At 33.1% G+C, this 6,529-nt stretch overlaps 1 long non-coding RNA gene across 1 annotated transcript in view; it reads left to right on the forward strand.

Annotated features, from left to right (window-relative positions):
- The first annotated feature begins 3,841 nt into the window (after positions 1 to 3,841).
- The window catches only part of LOC107879656, a 19,839-nt gene continuing 17,151 nt past the window's right edge, over positions 3,842 to 6,529 (forward strand). The window contains exon 1 of the long non-coding RNA XR_001677048.2: positions 3,842 to 4,083. This is a non-coding gene — a long non-coding RNA (uncharacterized LOC107879656). The remainder of the gene's footprint in view (positions 4,084 to 6,529) is intronic.

The following is a 6,529-nucleotide window of genomic DNA, read 5'->3' on the forward strand; positions in this document are numbered from 1 at the left end:
TAATTTAATTAATCAACTCTTCACCTCCCATTATAATTATCTTCTTTATTAGAATTCTTAATGTATATTCATGTATTCCTCCACCTATCTTAATTTATTATTACTTTATGAGGTGTTTGTAAATTCAGTTAATTAATAAATTAATTGTTAATAAGTGAAAGAAATAATGAATTTTTTTTAAAAAATAATGGTCATAGAGAAATGTTAAATCACTTTATCTATGCCAAATTTTAATATATACTTTTTAAATTTAAATAAAAATAAATAAGAAGAGATTAAACCAAAAAATATACATATTAGAGATAATAATAATAATAATAATAATAATAATAATAATAATAATAATAATAATCATAATAATAATAATAATAATAAAATGGTAACATAAACAGAAAATCATATCAATATGTGGAACACAACATATCAAGCACAATGTAATTGCATGAATAACTTCATTATTCATCTTTCTACAACTTGCAAAAAATGACAACCATGTATCAAAAGTAATAGAGAGAAGTATCGATTACCCCTAAACTTGTCACGTTTTATTCATGGTACACCTAAATTTTGACTAGTCCTAAGTCCCCCCTCCCCCTCGCCTTCCCCCCAAACTTGTTTTTTTACTACATCGAGTGACCTTTTTTGCTGACATGACAAAATGTTTGGTTTCACACTCCATCACGCGCATGATAGAGTTATTTTTTGGCTAAATCAGCATTTTCAATGGTTAAAAAATGAAAAAAAACCTCATTTTCCTTTAATTTTATCAAAAAATTCAATTATCCCTCCTCCTATTTAACTTCCAATCTAAAGAAAAAATTCATTCTATTGCTTCTACTTTATCTACTTATTTCTAACTCTATGAATTATAGTAGGAGACTTGTTTGTACATGTGGGTCTTCTCCAATTGTGAGAATTTCATGATCGGATGACAATTTCAAATGTAGTTTCCTCAATTGTATGCATTATGACGTATGTAGTTATATTGGTTAACGATTTTTAGTCCATAACTATTTGATTTTCGAGCTAACCGATAAGAAAATACTCATAAAATAGAAAAATAGTAACTAACATGAAAAGAAACCGAATCTTAGTTGCAACCAAATATATATATATATATATATATATATATATATATATATATATGGGATGTAAAATAATAATATAGTATAAACATATTGGGCTATCGATTTACCCAATAACCCAGTAAAAAAAAATCAAAATCGAATCAATAACACAATAATTTTTTTTAATGAAATCATTAAAAAATTGTTAACCCAATAACTATAAATCAATAATATTTTTATCGGTTAAATTTTTGTACACTCCTAACTTAAATTGTAATTTTTTACTCCAATAATTATAATAAGAAATGTATTTGTGCATGTAAGTCTCCTCAATCCTAATCGAAACACTAATCGGAAACAACTATGAAACACTAACCGAAAAAATAATTTTATATTTTTAAAACACACAAAAAAATATAATTTTTTCAGATAATAACTTAATTGATCAACGAAAATTCAACCTTTCACTATTTCAGAGTAGAGGAAAACTGAAAAATATAATTTTTTTTAGAGAGAAATTGGATAATTAAGGGTAGAGGTGGGTTATTTTTTAATATAGGATCAATATAAGGAAATTGAATGATATTTATCCATGTGGACAGACACATAGGCATTTTTTTCCACGTGTATGCGCGTGTTCGACACGCTCTGGCCTTCAGCTGAAAAGGGTCACACGACGTACTGAAAAATTAAGTTCTGGGGGTACTTAGGACTAGTCAAAGTTCAGATGTATCATGAATAAAATGTGACAAGTTTAGGGGGTAATCGATACTTCTCTCAAAGTAATAATATAATGTTATGATAAATAATTTTTTTATATATAAAAAATAGAAACAAAGTATTAAAAAAAATTAAATCACATGATATAAAAAAATGACACTTAGATTGATAAGGAAGTAACATAATTTTTTTTGGCACAACAGGATTCCATAACCTCTTCAAGATTGCATGTACTCTTACACTTCCCAAATATCATATTATACTAACAATAGATTCTAATTGGACAAATCATATATTTCCTTATTATATAAGAGGGAGTTGGACTAAGCAAGTTCCTCCCTGTCAAACATATCTGCTTCACCGAGGAGGGGCATTTTTGTTATTTTCTATTTGTGTAAGTTGTGTCAATTATCGGCGATGACACAGTGATTGCAGTTGTGTATCCACAGCTTTTGTCGAGTCTTCCTTTTACTTTTGTCAATTTCATCAATGGCTATATATAAATATTTTTAAAGGAGGAGGCGTAAGGCAATATATTTTATCTATTTTATCGGATACAGGGTGAGGCGTAAGCCCTAAGGCGATGAGTAAGCCCCACAGATCCTTTAATTTTTAATATTTTATAAATTAATATTATCAAAAATAAGTATTTTTAAAAGAGATAAATCACCCAAAAAGTAAAATTATAAAAAGAAATAAATGGAAGATGAATCTAAAAATGTTTCAACCAAAAAGGTCAAAGTCACATAATACAACTAATATATAAAGTCATCTTGTCATAGAATAACTTATTATGCCCTTAAAAAAAGTTGGTATAAAAAATAGCACATAATTAATCAACCCCCACCTTCTCATTACTCTATCAGTATATTAACACACCCATTTACCATATCTTGTATTTTAAAAGAGCGCAAAAAAAGTAAATAACTTGAAAACTAGTCACGATATGACTTGCAAAAATCTAAAAGAAAAGAAAGGAACTAGGAAGATCAAAGTGTATACCCAATACCTTCTTAAGTAGCGGTACCATCGACACCTACCGTTAAATACTTTTGAAAGTGTGATTTTTAAGCCCTCTTTTACTTTTGATTTGAGAATTTAAATATTTATCAATCATATATTTTAATATCAAGTTTAAATTAGATACTATTTAATACGAAAAAATCTTTTATTTTGTAAAGTTTTTTGGGCTTACGCCTAATTTACGCCTCACACTTAGGGCTGTTCAAAACCGAACTTCAATTGATAAGTCAACCGCAAAATTGACTTATTGGCTATTGGTATTGAGTTATTGGATTAACGGTTGAAAAATGAATCAAAATTTTATAGTTAACGATTTATTGGTGCGGGGTGGATTACTCAATTTTCTTATTAGATAAATCGTAACTCGTTAAAGACTATTATAGTTAATTTTTACCATTAGCTATGTACTTTAAAGTACTTATTATTAACCCTAAAGTTCCATTTAATATTCTACTGCTCCTTAAAATTGATCAAACCAAAATATTGCTCTTTAAAGATCAAATCAAAACAAGTTGTTTTACTTTCTATTTTGGACTTTCAATTCTGACAAGAAAGCTACATGTTTTATTAGCTAGCTTACGGACATCATAGTTATATGACGATACGATTTGCAAGTTGAATTTCTTATTGATCTACTAGCTCGTTAGTCTGAAGTTTGGACCATATTAGAATTGTCTTCACTTCTAATATATAAATATGTATACTTGAAGTATATTATGGTTAATATTTTTTAAATAAATGTTTATGTATATGCACCCTCAAAATTTAAGTTTTTATGTATTTTTCACTCTGTTTTAAATTACAATTATAAGCTTAAGTAGAGTATGGAAAAAAGGTTTTATGGGAGATCAATATATTGGCGAGTGAAATAAGGAAGCATGAAATAATTGAGCCAATACACCAATAATTACTAATTTGAACCGAACCAACCTATATCTTATTGATTGACTTGTGGATTAATATATTTAAAAGCCAATATTCGATAAGCCAAACCGTTAAGCATATTTATCTGTTTGATCCACCCGATAAGAACCCCTACTCACGCTTACGCGACCCCAATGCTTAGGCAAACACTTTAAATTTTGAGGCGTTCCCCTTTCAATAATTTCGCCTCCCAAAATGCCTCGGTGAGTTTTTTGCAACGCCTCACCCTAGGACTCGCCTCGAGGCTCGCTTCAGACTATCTTTTAATCACTGCTATATATATCACTAAATTGATGGTTTAGCTGATTAACATCTTTGTTATCGTCATGCTCTTCTGTATTTTGCCGTGGTTAGTTTTCAATTTTTACTTTACTATTTCAATTTGGTTGATGTATTTTGAGTTTATTTTGCATCTTCAGTTCTGTTTTGCTGACTGCTACAACTTATCTAACTGATTTGGTTGATGGATTTTACATTTATTTTGTATCTTTAGGTGTATCTGACTGCACTTAAGTCATAAGTTTAGTCTGGTGTAGCTTTAATGGTGATAAGTTTGGTTGATTTTTATTCGCCCATCAATTCAATTCTACATATTTAGATTTTGGGGTTTAAAAGGTGAATGGGAGGAATAAATTGAGCTTGCAAGTGAAGTGTTTGATGGAAGTAATAAGCAAGCTTGAGTTGGTTAAAACGAAAACCAACTGAATTTCATGATCTACGTTTACAGAAATTTAATGCTTCATTTTAATAAATAAGCCGAGAAGCTATTAGTTGTTTCAACTGATGCTTCCAGTTCAAAATTAAGTGATATTGTAATTGTCAAGTGTTGCATCTATAGATGCAATTAGATAATTAAATAGAATTGTTTAGAATCTTTTCCTAGCTTCTTCTTTCCATATATATGAAAACTATAAAAGGTCGATCGAAGAATAGGTTTGATCTAAGATATAACCAAGTGTGCTATCGGTGCACTATATAAGTTCTAATCAACATATCAAAAAGCAAACTCCATGCACAAGATTTGGAGTTTCAAGAAATTACCCTTGGCCGATGTTAAAGATGAGTGCTATGCATACTAAAAAATACAACTCTGTATCAGTGAGATCTTCTCGAGATAATGTAACCGCGGACCTTTTAGCCTCTGGTTGTAGGTCTTCTTCACTTTCACTAGATTCGCTTGTCTCGGACTCGATCTTGGTACTAGTCCACAAAATCCATTTCTAGGTTCGCTAAACTTGCTTCCTTTCTTGCGAGCAGAAGTAAGGCACGAAGCGAAGAGCTCAAGGTTAGTCGAACTAGAAAACTCTAAAGAAAGGGAGGCTAAGGTTACGAAGTAAGGTCAGCTGGTTAAGGAAAGCTCAGGTTATGAAATCGCTTATCCGTTAATTAATTGAAAAATAAAAGTAGTAGTGAGGCGTCGGTACGGAGTTGCATCAGCTGTGGATATAGACTAGGCAATTTGATGAATGTAGTATATTTAATGAAATTCCTAACTTAATGAAACTTGAGAAAGAGCTGCAACTATTTCCTCAGTCTGACTTCATGGAATTGTTGCTTTCCAAAAATCTTGCTTGAGAATCAAGCTAGAGCATTAAGAACTCAACATCAGGGAGCTATAAAGTTCTCTTAATTGCTCAGTTCTCTGCAATTCCAGCTGATTTTTCCTTTTGTTGGCAAGTTACCTGGTACTTGTATTTATAAAGGCGCAGACACCCGACGAAATAGTTAAGGTGAGTTGGTCTAGACACTACCCTTTTTCACAAAATAAGTTCTATATCTGTATCTGTTTCAGCTATGACACATAATGACCTAATCCCACCATTTCAGCAACATTGTATGTCATCCAAACCCATTGAACACCTTTCACTGGTGTTCTATGTTATCAGGAGGGGAAGATGAGCTTTTGTTTACATAAATAAAGACGATATTGGCTTCCCATTCATAAAAGGGGTCAAGAGTTAGGATAAAAAACAAAAACATTTTTCGCATAGTTATAGCCAGGGAAGATACTTAGGAAAGGACTTCAAGTTAGTAGTGGTAGGCACAATAATCATTGTTAAAAGCAACAAAATAAAAAAGGATTAAAGCTTTCCCATCTGGTTGTAATGTATAGTTCATCCGGAGAGAATTCTAAATACTGAACATAAATAAATGACATTATAAGCTAACCAAACTCTTCCGTGCAACATTATTTTCCCAATATAGTGAACAACGTGTAGCTTTTAATGTTGGCTTCTCTACCTTGTCGCTGCATCAACAAATCAGCAAAGAACATTAATAGCCCCAATCCTTTCTTTATAGAAATCCAGATTTTTACTATATGATTGAGCAACCATAATCTAGTGCATTGGACAATACTCTATATTGTCTTATTTCCTTACTCTTTTAGTAAGTTTAAAGAACGGCTCTCCCCTCTCTCTCCCCGCTGAAGGTCTAGTCTCTACCCCTACATTTCGAACGGCTCTCCCCTCTCTCTCCCAACGGCTCTCCCCCTCTCTCTCTCTCCCTACCCTCTCTCCACCCCCAGCTTACCGGCCCCCGGTCCCCGGCGCCGTCGCTGACCTTCGGCGCCGACCCGATCCGGCCGCCGGCTCCGACCTAAGGTCGCCGGCGCTGACCAGACCGCCCGCTACGACCTCCGATCGCCGGCTCTCCCTCTCTCTCTCTCTCTCCCTACCCCCTCTCCATCCCAAGCGCACCGGCCCCCGGTCCCCGGCGCCGTCGCTGAACGTCGGAGCCGACCAGATCCGACCGCCGGCTCCGACCTCCGGTCCCCGGCGCTGACCCGACCTGAC

The sequence above is a fragment of the Capsicum annuum genome, chromosome 8 (genome assembly GCF_002878395.1).
Source record: "Capsicum annuum cultivar UCD-10X-F1 chromosome 8, UCD10Xv1.1, whole genome shotgun sequence".
Taxonomy (NCBI): Eukaryota; Viridiplantae; Streptophyta; class Magnoliopsida; order Solanales; family Solanaceae; genus Capsicum; species Capsicum annuum.